Source organism: Manacus vitellinus, unplaced genomic scaffold, assembly GCF_001715985.3.
Source record: "Manacus vitellinus isolate BGI_N305 unplaced genomic scaffold, ASM171598v3 scaffold_21_pilon, whole genome shotgun sequence".
Lineage (NCBI taxonomy): Eukaryota > Metazoa > Chordata > Aves > Passeriformes > Pipridae > Manacus > Manacus vitellinus.
In genome coordinates this window covers 5,203,016-5,215,184 of record NW_021939546.1, presented here as the reverse complement: position 1 = coordinate 5,215,184, position 12,169 = coordinate 5,203,016, and the positions used below count along the sequence as shown (strand labels likewise).

Sequence of the window (12,169 nt, the reverse complement as noted above, 5' to 3'; positions counted from 1 at the left end):
CTTTTTCAGGAAGGGTTAGGAGAAATCAGTCTATTCAGTATTGATTTCACTTAGGCGAAATTCCACCTCTGCTCTGGAGACAGGCTGGGAGAGCTGAGGGTGTTCACCTGGAGAAGAGAAGGCTCCAGGGAGACCTTGGAGCCTCTTCCAGTGCCTAAAGGGGCTCCAAGAGAGCTGGAGAGGGACTTGGGACAAGGGCCTGCAGGGACAGGACAAGGGGGAATGGCTTCCCACTGCCAGAGGGCAGGGTTAGGTGGGATATTGGCTGTGAGGGTGGTGAGGCCCTGGCACAGGTTGCCCAGTGAAGCTGTGGCTGCCTCATCCCTGAAAGTGTCCAAGGCCAGGCTGGACAGGGCTTGGAGCAACCTGGCATAGTGGAAGGTGTCCCTTATGAGTTCCTGGCTGACTGTAAAAATAGGAGATATCCAGTAAATCTGAAATGTTGCGAGGGGAAAATCAGAAGCTTTTAACTATCAACTCATGTATGAAGAACAGTGGAGAAATCATTTTTCCGCACTGCTGGCTCTCAGTTTCTTTGCCTGTTTCAATGGGAAGACTCTAAAAAGTAGAACACATCCATGGATCTCAGTGGGATAAACTTAAATCATGTAAGATGGATCATCTGCCCTCCCCATAGCCATGGCTGTATCTGGGCAGTGAGCGATGCCCCTTCCAGGATGGAACAAAACTGGATGGACTCTGCCTGGAAAAGTTTAGATTTGTCGGACACTAGGAGAATTTCTTCATGGAAAGGGTCGTTAAGTATCCCTGGGGCTGCCCAGGGAGGTAGTGGAGTCCCCATCCCTGGAGGTGTCCAAGGAACGACTGGACGTGGCACTCAGTGCCCTGGGCTGGGCGTCACGGTGGGGATCGGGCACAGGCTGGACTCGATCCTGTAGGGCTTTTCCAACCTCAGTGATTCCGTGATTCTGTGAAAAGCGTTTTTACCCGCAAGTGCAACAATCCCACGGACTGCAGTTACCATCTGCGGAGCAGCCCCTTGGGAAGGGATGATATCCCCAAGTGCCGCCTCCCAAGCTCGGCTCCGAGGACGGGCGGCCCCTGCATGGCGCCCCGGCCCCGCCGCTCTGAGGGGGGACAAAATGGCCGGCGGCGGCCGAGCGGCGCGGGACAGGGAGGGGGCGCTGCGGGCCGGGCAGCGTGGGGCGGGCGGGCGGTGACAGCGGGAAGGGCTGAGGGAGGCGAGGTGGCGGGCTCCGCGCTGCTTCCCCGCACGCGGCTCCCTTCCCCGCCCGCCGCACAGCGGGACGGAGAGCGGCGGCCCCCGCGTGGATGCGGGAGCAGCGCCGGCTCAGGAATGCAGCAGCCGGGCGGCGCGGACCCGGAGCCTCCCGCTGCTGCTCCCGCTGCTCCTGCTGCTGCGCGCGGCAAGCCGCGCCGAGCCCGGGGACGCCACGCAAGGTAAGGGGCACGGCGGGGATCCCGGGGCGGGATTGTGCCGAGCGGCGCCGAGCCCGCGGTGCTGAGGGGCGAGGGCAGCGCAGCCCGGCGGCCCCGCCGCCTCCCGTTGACGAACTCGGGGGCTTATACTCGGTCTGCATTTAATTGCTTCGTAAAAAAAGCTCTTTCCAAGTGTTCGGGCCGGTAACTATTCCCGGCGTAACTATTCCCAGGCGGTCCCGCTTTGCGGTCCGTGATTGATGGTGCCCGAGGTGTGTTATCACACTTGTGACTTGTGCTTTAGACCCAGCTCGGGAAGGGGATGTTTTGCCATCTCGCTCCCCTTGTATCCCTCCAAAATATATATCTGTTTATTTATCTATTTATTTATTTTTACCAACAGCCTCTTCGGTTTGGTTTTAACGACTGATACTTATCCCGCGATCCCTCTGTTTTATCGGGGTTCTGGTTTCAGCCTTTTTTTGCCAGTGATTTGCGTGTAGAGGGAAGCGTAGCACATGCATAAAGGGACCTCGGAGTTGGGATAGCTGGAATTGGGCAAGGACTGAGTCCTCGGGGCCAAGTCAGTAAAAAGTGAGCAGTGTTTTTGGACGCCTGCATGAGAATTTCAGTAAGAGTTGGATGTTCGTGAACTCCGGCTCCTTAAAAGTGTTTTATGGTGGGCACTTAAATCACGAGCCACTTCTGAGAAGTCCTGGGTGATAATATGGTTGTATTTAATATTTCAGAAGGCGAAAAAGTGAATGCTAAAGAGATAAAGCTGATTGAGTTTCAGTTCAGAACTGAAAAAAAGCCAAAATTTAAGCCAAGGGATATTGCAGATACAGTGGGATAACTGCCTTTAAAAGTTGGTCGTAGCTAACGGATACAACCCTTGTCGTATCCCTGTGCCTGAATTTCGGTGTTTCAGGGTGTCCCTAATGATGCCATTACCTGGGACTGTGTGTTAGGAGTGGATGTTTGAATGACTGCCCAATATCCCAGTCTCCTGCTGCAGATTCAATGGCTGGATGAGTTCTGGCTTAGCGTAGGAATTCTTCATGGCATCTCAGTGGGAAAGTTTTCAAAAGTTGTTTTCTAGTGTCCCCAGGGAATGCTATGTGTGCTTAACAAATAGCTATATTTTTTAAAGGGGGAAAAAAAAGTCCTTTTCCCCCTCCTGTTTTTCAGATAATTTCAAAACCTTAGGGTCATAATGAGAATTTTTGTGGGTTTCTAAGAGTCTGAAAGAGAAAAAAAAACATGAACATAAAGCAACTGATCTCATTGGGTCCAGAACTGGCCATTTCTTATTTACTGTGAATTCTGCTGGGAAACATCTTTCATTGTATGAATTCATCTTTATGTGTGACTTAATATAGTCATTATAGTACAAGTTGCACCAAGAGGGGTTTCAGCTCAACATATGAAAGATTTCCAAGATGAGACTGGATAATCTCAGCTGGGCTCCCTTTCCCACGAGGTTGGACAAGGTGATCTTTCCAGTTCCCTTCCAACCTGGACTGTGATCTGTGACTATGTACAGTTACTTTCCACACTGAAGTATTTCCTATATTTTCAGTAATATCTCTGGCAAATGCTTACAGTGTTGATTCATAGGCAGATCAAGTGATTTATTTATTTTTTTATAGATAGACATCTATCACATGTTACAACCACAGACTGTGTTTTCCCCCAAACTTGTTAAAGATCTGCGTTTTGTGGAAGAATAAGGGAAGCTGAACATCTAACACTAATTAAAAAAACAAAGAAAGAGAAAGCTATCATAAAACTTCTTACAAATTTCTTTAAGGTAACTAGAATGGTTGGGTAAACAGATTCTGCAGCAGACATACAGAACCCTTCAGTCCCTGCCTTTTAAGACTGATATTTTTAAAAACAGAATGTGGACCACTGTCTGCTGGTGCTCCCTTTTTGTCCATGAGCAAAACAACCCGGAAAGCGCGTTTTCCCTTGTACATTCCCACTGTCTTTAATGCTCTTCCCAAGGTGCTCATGGGCTGGCCCAAGTGTTCTGAATTAAAGCACAAAGGTAATGTCAATATAAGCAACAGGAACTCTCCACTTGGATGTTTTTTTGCAGTATGTGACTCTGGATTTTCCCAGTTCAGCTTTATTATTATTATTATTCCAGATCATGTAACTTTGTGAGGAGTCACAATGGAAGAATCATTAATAGTATAAAAGCATTTTAAAAGTGTGTAGTAAACCCACAGATCTCTAGATCATGTTTTAGATTATAAGTACTGCTGATTTCCCTGAAACTTGTGAGATAAAGTTCCCCAGCTCTTGATTAGTCCCTGTGGTTAATTGTTTCATCCCTGGGTCACAGGCTGCTGGTTCAGCCACAATCCAGGAACGAGTTTACAAACAAACAAAATGCTTTTGTTGCCTTAAGCCTCTTAGAGGATGAGAGTAGATGTCACTGTTTGAGCTTGTAGTCTGGTATTTTTTGACAAAAGTGGCTTGAAGTATCAGCAAATTATCTTCAGGACACCATTTCTTTGTTTCTGTAATTAACATCTACTGCAACTGCTGTGTTAATTATGTACTCACAGGGATTTAAAGCACTGCAGATGAGAGCTGGGCAGGGGAGTGTTTTAAAGCTTGTGTTTGGATTTAAGTAGGCAAAGAGAGGGGGTGGAAAAAGAGTTTCCCTGAGGTGTGACACTGGATCCCACTCTTTGGAAACAGATGTAGAAATGCAGAAGTCTTCTGAGGCTGAAAAGAGCACCTCAGAATTGAAAACTCTTTTAAAACGTCTCTAACTAAATGCAGCTGCTTTGCACACGGCGATTGTCTTGCAAGCCAGAAATATGTAGAAAGTTAACTCGCACAAAAGAAAAAGTGTAAACCTTTTCTTCCCCGAGCCCTGTACAAAACCCCCTCGGTCATCCTCAATTGCGAATTTGATGTTCACAGTTGTGCGTGTTTTGAAATGTTGTATCCTGAGGAACAATTTTTAGGACTCTGGCTGACTCTTGAGCTGCAGTTATTTTTCTGCTGCAAAGCCCTGAGGTTTATCTGCTGTGTCAGAGTGATGTTCTCACCTTGCTGTGGGTATCCAGGTAATCTGTGCCGGTGCTTCACAGGGGAAATTGCTCCCTGAACCAAAGGAATTTGGGCAGCCCTGGCACAGCTGGAGAGTCTCACACCCAGCCTTGTGGAGGTGGAGGTGTGACAGGGATAACCCAGCTTGAGTTTTGACAGTGACTCCTACGCCTTAGAACACTTAAATGAATATCAGATGAAGTTATTTTATTGTTAAGATGCTGGGTTTGATCCAAGTTTCTGCTCTTAAAAATCAGCAAAGTGGGAGCTGTGTCTTAAAACCAGCTTGCTAAAGCTGAGCTTAAAGAAATTAATTTGGGGCTGGGACAACGCCAAACAGTTGAATAGTTAAGTGACTTTGTAGGGCTTCTTCCATCCTGGTTTCTTTTTCATTCTAATTGTGGAGATATTGAAAGTCAAGGAGTCAATCCATTTTTAAATGGAACAATAGTGAAATGAATGTGAGAGCAGTTGTCTGTCATTCTTTGGAAAGAATAACAAAATCCTGGTGTTAGCTGAAGGATGCTTCTGTAGGTTTGGTGCTTGCAGTTTTACACACTTTGTGGTGAAAGAAATGGTGTAAAATACCTGAAATTTTACATTTGGTGTAAAATTTCATTTGGTCAGGTGCTGCAGGAGAAGTTACAATTTTTTCTGTGTGTTTACAAGCAGAGTCACTGCTGTCCCTGCCAGGAGTGTGGCATGTGAGAGGCTTGGACATGTTTAAGGTCATTTAATTGGCCTGAAAAGATGATGCACAGGAGGGCTATGGAGTTTGCTAAGGTGGAAAAATAGAATAATTTCAGCTTAAACAGATACCACTGGTGTGTTATATAATAATAAAGCTCTAAATATTACTAGTATTCAATAGTAAAGTTCTTTTAGCTCTCCCTGGGAATATAATGTAAAATAAAAGAACTTGCAGATATTTGGAATCTAATGCGATGTGATATTGAAAATGATGCTCTGCCAAAGTCAGGCAGCTTGGGAAAAAGAAGTAGCTTGGGAAAGGAACCCTTTAGTGAGGGAAAGCAATAAGGCAGACTCCTCAGCATAGTTCCATGCCAGCATCCCGTAGTGAGGAAGATTGCTTTCCAGGATCTCCTCCTGAAGTGGAGACATTAGAGTGCCACTGTTTCCAAGTAAATCTGCACAGCACTACATGAAAGGAAACGGCTGGTGGCTGGGGAAGGGAATCCTGTGGCGCGTGTTGGTGGGATGGAGACAGATTTGGAGGCTCATTATTAGATAGGATTTCTGAAGAAATAACGCGGAGTGGTCACCAACAGGGACAGAGAGGCAGGCACTGCCCTGGAGGAGGAGCTGACAGGTACAAATGAGCTGTGGGGCCAGGGCACTGTTCCAGCAGGGCTGTGTACAGAGCTGGGCTCTTTCTACTGTGTTTCAACAAGTCATTACCTGGAGTTCCTGCCCAAGGCAGAGGCAGAAGAAAGCTCAGGTCAAGTCTGCTTTGTTACATCTTTTGAGTTTCACAGAGTAATTGTGTTTGAGATCCTGCTCTAACAAAGCCCTTTGGAGAGCTGTGTGGAGGCTGTGCCTGTGTGGTCAGTGTGCTACAGAGCACCTTCACAGGAGGGCAAGAACAGCAAAGCAGGGTCTCCTGCAGGCAGTGTCCTGTGTCACTGCTGTCAGCAGGGACTGGGCAGTGTGGCCCTGTGGCTGGGACAGGCCACTTTGGTGCTGCTGGTCCAGGCACAGCTTAACCCAGCCAGGGCTTTTTGAGACTTCTGGTCTCTTCACTCTTGTGACCAGTGACAGGACTCGAGGGAATAGCATGGAGCTGAGCTGGGAGAGGGTTAGGTTGGATATCAGGAAAAGATTCTTCCCCCACATGGTGGCTGGGCACTGAACAGGCTCCCCAGGACACTGGTCACAGCATCAAGGCTGCCAGAGCTCAGGGAGCGTTTGGACAACGCTCTCAGGGACAAGGGGGGATTGCTGAGGTGTCTGTGCAGGGCCAGGAGCTGGACTGATGATCCTGATGGGCCCCTTCCAACTCAGGATATTTTATCATCCTGTGATGTCACATTGGAGACAGGGATCCTGAACATATTTATGGTATTTTGGGAACATTGAAGGCAAAGGAGATCTGTCTGGCCTGGTCAGGGAAAGTTAAAAAAAAAAAAAAAAAAGGCAAGTCCCTGTATGTGGAGGCAAGGCACACTCCCAAAGAGCTGGAGCAGAAGTGCTGATAACTTTGTGCAGATGTTGCATGGTTTTTATAAGCTCTGCTGATGCCCTGATCTGGCCTTACAAAGCTGTGCTTTCACTCACTAACAGATATTTGGGCCCAGCTTTATGTTCAGGCTTTGCCATCCCAACATTCAATGGGGAAGTTTCATAACTAGATGAGTTTTTGAGAAAAGTTAGTGGAGGCTCCAGGGGAAGCCTGCATTTTATTAAAAGCTTTTTTTCAATCTGCTCAGGTCACATGTTGAAACTGATACTGCACAAGGGCTTCCTGTGACCTTGTGCTCCTTTCCTCCAAGGGGTGTCCCTTGTGTGTCCTTCTGTCCCGTTCCCAGATGCTCTGTCTGTCTGCAGCAGAGCTCTGAACATCTGTGGATCTGGGAAAAGCTGGAATGGTGGAGCTCTGTCAGAGCACAGCAGCAGGCCATGGGAAATGGGAAGATCGGAGATAAGCACGGAAAAACGTTCGGCATCTTTATAACCTCCTCACACATTCCCTCCGCAGGCTGGGAATATGCTTTCCTTAGCCTCAGAATTTGAGATTATCTGTGGAAGGAATATACACTTCCACATTCACAGTGTGAACATTCCTCTTCAAAGACAGCTGTTGTGTCCCCCTCTGAAGGAGGTGGCCCAGTCCCTCCTGAAGATGTTAAGCCAAGCTTTAAAGGACGGATGGTGTAAGTGTGATGAGCTGTCTGAGAGTGTCCACAGTGGGGCTGGTCAATACAGACTACCAGGGCTACTCCTTCAGGGAAACTGCCTCAGTGTGAGAAACGTGCTGGAAAAGGAGGGATTTGGGTTTGTGTGGCCTTAGTTTCAAAACTCACGAGGACCTTTAGCTCTTACCATGTTTATGTCTGTGTTTGTGGAATGTGGAACTTGGAGGTGAAATTTTTTTTCTTCCTGTTGAAGTCGGTTTCAGTAATTCTGCCTTCCAAGGTAAGTGTCATTGTGAACAGAGCAGCCTCTAAGAGAAAACAGAAGCTTGGCCAAATGATAAAAAAAAATTAAAATCAACGTTAGAACTAAGACTAGATTCAGTTTTAATCAAGTGAAGTTCTCTCTGCAAAGCTTCTGTTACCTCACCTCTCTTCATGGAGAGGGATCCTCCTCCTTGTGCAGGGAATATCAGTCACCTGTGACACCTCTATAGAGTTCATGTGTATCTGAGCACCGTGGAGTCTACACTGTATTACAAGGGATGTTGCCTCTCCCAGTTTTTCCTGTAGTAGGTGAGTTATCATGGGTGAACATCTCTTCTCCAAAATTAACTTGGCTTCAGATAAAAGGAGGTGTCTTTGTAATTGTTTTGTTTACTCTGAAGCAGTTGATGTGCTGTATAAGTAACAAGCGTTCTATGCATTTTCATTTTAGGATTTTTTTTGTATATGTTAATTATTCATTCCATATGTTTTGATTTTTCTTTCTAAAGCACATTATCTCTCTGTGAATTTCCTGCAAATCTGCAGCATGATGGAGACATCCCTTTTTCTCCAGAACGTGCTGAGTGGAGAGAGCACCACGTTGAGCTCTGCTTTCAGTGTGTTTCACCTAAAATGACAAGAGGTCATTTAATTCCCAGTTGATTGTCAGGAAGATGGATTTATATCATTAAATGCTTTCAGGAGGCCAGGGAATATCAGTAGGTGGATCTTTGCTGGCATCTCTGAGCCTGAAACACTTCACGCTCACGATGGGACGTTTTTGAACTGAGGGCCCCTGACTTTTACATTCACTTTTCTTGGCAGCCTGTCAGAGCACAAGTCTGGCAACCTTTGTAAGTGAGATGCAACAAGCCTCACTTATTTTAGCTATTGCTCTGTCACTGTGTTTTTAATTTACTGTAATTTAATAACTGACACAATGCTGGAATAAATAAATGGGCTGTGAACATTCTCATAGACCTTGGAAGTCCAGCTCAGGGCAAGATTTAGCTTTTAATTAACACTGTCCTTGAGATTTATTGTTAAAATTGTATCCTTTTAAATAAGTGAGTCTGAAGTTGATTAAGAGATGAATAATTGAAACCTGGTGTGGGCTAACAGGCTGCATTCTAGTGGATGCAGCAGTGGAGGACCACTGGAGCTCTACACTCCTTTCTCCCAGGTTCTGGGTCATTCCCCTGCCAGGCCATGAGTTGGATGTTGTTGTTACCCTTTCTGTGTATGATTTGTTGCTCTGTGTTGAAAACGCGTGTTCTTCATGCCGGTAAGAACAGTAGCATCTTCCATGTGTATGAAGTAGGCTTTTAGAACAGCAAAGGGCTTTAGGAAGGCCTTTGAACGCCCAGCTAAAAACTGTTGGAGGGGTTTTGCTGCTTTTAGTCCTCACTGCTATGTAAATTCTCCAAAAAGATGCCCAGGCAAGAGAAGAATCTGTAAAAGAATCCTCTCACTATAGAGGAATCTAGTCATTAGCAAAATTCTATTTCATCAGGGGCTAGAAGAAGGTTGTTCTACTGCTTTTCTTGCATTACACAGGGAGAAATGATATCTGATTTGCCATTTTTCCTTGGAGAGTCTGTTTGTAGGATGTGATTTATGTTCTCGCATTCTCTGTAATTTTTTTTTCAAACTATCTTTTTTTAAATTCCGATGAGTATTTCTAACTTACAGCTGGTGCTGTAGTGAACCCTGAGCAGTAGTAAAAGGTTCACAAAACTTGGGAGTATTTTATGTGCCGAACTTGGACATTCCATATGGACTTTTCTCTTAAAATCTGTGATCTCTTACTTTTCATAGCAGCAAATGTGGTCCTGATACGAGGAGCTCTGTGATCAACCCTTCTCATTTCAGGCTGAAAATCTCCAGGGAATGTCAAAGTCAGACTGATTTGGTTTATTTTGTTGGCTGAGCTATTCAGGGTGAGACAGATTAGGTTGGACATTAAGCAACTGACCCATTCCTTCCTCCCTGAACTGATTTTAATGGGGAGCCACATTTATCACTGATCACACTTGTGTCTCTGTGGTTCTGTACATCCTAATAATTCAAGTTGTTTGATCTGTCTCGCAAATTTAAAAAGTTGATAGCTGGTACTGGGGGGAGGAGGAAATTGGTCTTCTCAGTGTCCACAGCAGGTACAGTGAATTTTCAGTGAACTCGCTCAATAAAGGAGCAGAGACCACCTGCAAACTCACTGCTTTTCCTTGCCATAAGCCCTTGGTGGGTGACAGAATCTCGTGGCGAGTGCCACAGGTGGAAGTGGCTTCTGTAAACATGGGACCTCTACAAGGATTTTTGGGAACCTGAACATCAAAGGCTGCTCTGTTGTCATTTGTGGGGCATGTTCAGTTCCATCATCCCAGGCCATTCTGAAGACTCTGAAACACTGGGTGAATTTTTTGGTCTCTGGCATATTTATCATGAAGTACCTCTGGTATAATGGTCCCATCCAGCTTTAAAAATCCAGAGGTAGCTCCAAGAGCAATTCCCTTTTTCAGGAAGATTTTGGCTGAATGCAGCACCAAAGTCTTAACTAGTTGTTCTTCCAGTAGATGAGTGAAGCTGTTGCCTCAGGCATCCCAGACCATCCAGCAGGGTCACAGCAGGGACAGCAATGCTTTGGGAATACCCCAGTTTAGGGTTCTGCAGAGGTTCCTGCATTAGGTGGTGTTTATTTTTTTGTCAGCTCTACAGAAATCCCCTCCCCAAACCCTGTAATTGTCGGATGTTCTGTTATCCTATTCCTCCTGCCAGTTACTATCTCCCGAGATTATCAAGGGTAACTTCACATGGACTAATTGTAATAACTGAAAGGGCCCGAGGGCAAGAATTCTGTCTCGGTGTTGCAAGAAGGGGATTAGGTGTGTATATGTTCTGTGTAATTTGTGAGAGGTGTCTCTGTAACATCTGTCAGAAGAACTGTAAAATCACTTGAAATGTTGCAAAGGATAGATATGTGGTGATAGGAGGCTCAACTTTCTTCAGCTTTTGTTGCATTATCCCACTGAAGCTGATTTAATACACTTTTTTCTCCCCTTGCCTGTATAAGCTGGTGTCAGGCTCCTTGAGAAGGCACTTATGTTCTTGAAGGATTATTGTGCTAATTTAGCTTTCATTTCATCAGGTATTAAGGCTTGATATTATCCTGCTATTTGTAACTTTGCTCTTACTGTAAATTACTGCCACCAGAGATGGTTGGGGATTACAGGGACTGAGGTGCAGGAAGGAAATACTAATTTTTGATCTACTTGCTTTGTTCTCTTAAAGATCCTACAAGTGGTTATTGGCTCAGTCATTCACTGATGCTGATTAATATAATTTGAGCAGCAGAGCCTGGCAGATTTTCTGCTTGGGTCCTTTGAAAATACATGTAATGAATCTTTTAGTAAATGTAATGGTCAGTTGCTTTCAGTCAGCTGCAATATTTCCTGTGTAAAGGGATCCCTGCTCCGCTGGACTGGTGATGGGAGGTTCTGTCCTGTCAGAAATAACAGGCTGGATTCATGGCATCTTCTCCTTACAAATATCTTTTTCTCATGATCAGTGTTTTGTGTGACCAGCACTGGATTTGTATTTGTTCTGTAGTATTCCTGGGTTCCAAGTGGTTTCTTCCAAACTGTAACATAATAAGTAATCCAGGTATCTGAAGCTAGTCAACATATCTGTTTTATTTAAATAAGAGGTAAAGGTGAGTTACTTACCCTTTAAAAAAAACCTTGTCTGTCTTAATTTTGACCTGAGTAGAATCACTCTATAAGTTTTCTTAGGACTTGTGGGTAAAACAGAGCCACTTTCCACGTGAAAGTGATGATGTGCCCACCCCTTGTGTGGGATATTATTGCTCTAAAAGAACTCAAAGTATGGACTTGTTCCTGCTAAGGGGATAGTATTTGCTCCTTATTTTTAAAACCAAATCCACTTTTCCCCGTAGAAACTGCTTTTGCTGCTTTGTTTCCAGACACACTTTGTCCAGTAGCGAGCCAGGGGAGTCCCCTTACAGTGCAGAGTGTCCTGGAATATCTTATTCTGCAGAACAGGGGAGTGCAGTTCTTCCCTTTGACTTTGCTGGGACTCAAAGGACACGTGGGGCTTTAAAGACCTTCCAAATGTCTGGTGGTACCATGGAGATGGGTTTTTTATGTGGGAAAATTGGCAAATGGGGCCGACTTGGAGTTCACATCCCAGAGATGGGAAATATCTGCTGCAGAACGTGTGAAATTGGAATACTTGGGATTTTGTCTTCAAGCAGGATCTAGTGTTGCCTTTGCTTCCTGCCTCAGGTGCCATGGGAGGAGGGATGGCTTTGATCCCTGCTGTGGTGTGTGGCTGGCTCAGTTTCCAGGGATGAAAGACAAGTGTCACTTCCAGCACAGGCCATGTGAGCTGTTCTTCCACGGAGAAAAACAGTGCTTGGCATGCAGGAAGAGTAGTTGCTCAGAGGGGATTGGATTTCTCCAAACAAAATATTATTTGCATGACTTTCATACCATAATAGGGTTAAAATGACCAGTCAAATGGTTGCACTTGTTGTTCCATAT

General features: G+C 45.3%; 1 protein-coding gene across 1 annotated transcript in view; it reads left to right on the top strand.

Moving 5' to 3' along the window:
- Window positions 1–1,334: 1,334 nt before the first annotated feature.
- ROR1 (receptor tyrosine kinase like orphan receptor 1) overlaps window positions 1,335–12,169 on the top strand; it is a 147,988-nt gene continuing 137,153 nt past the window's right edge. The window contains exon 1 of the mRNA XM_029959702.1: window positions 1,335–1,422. The gene's annotated coding sequence lies outside the window, so the exon portion shown is untranslated. The remainder of the gene's footprint in view (window positions 1,423–12,169) is intronic.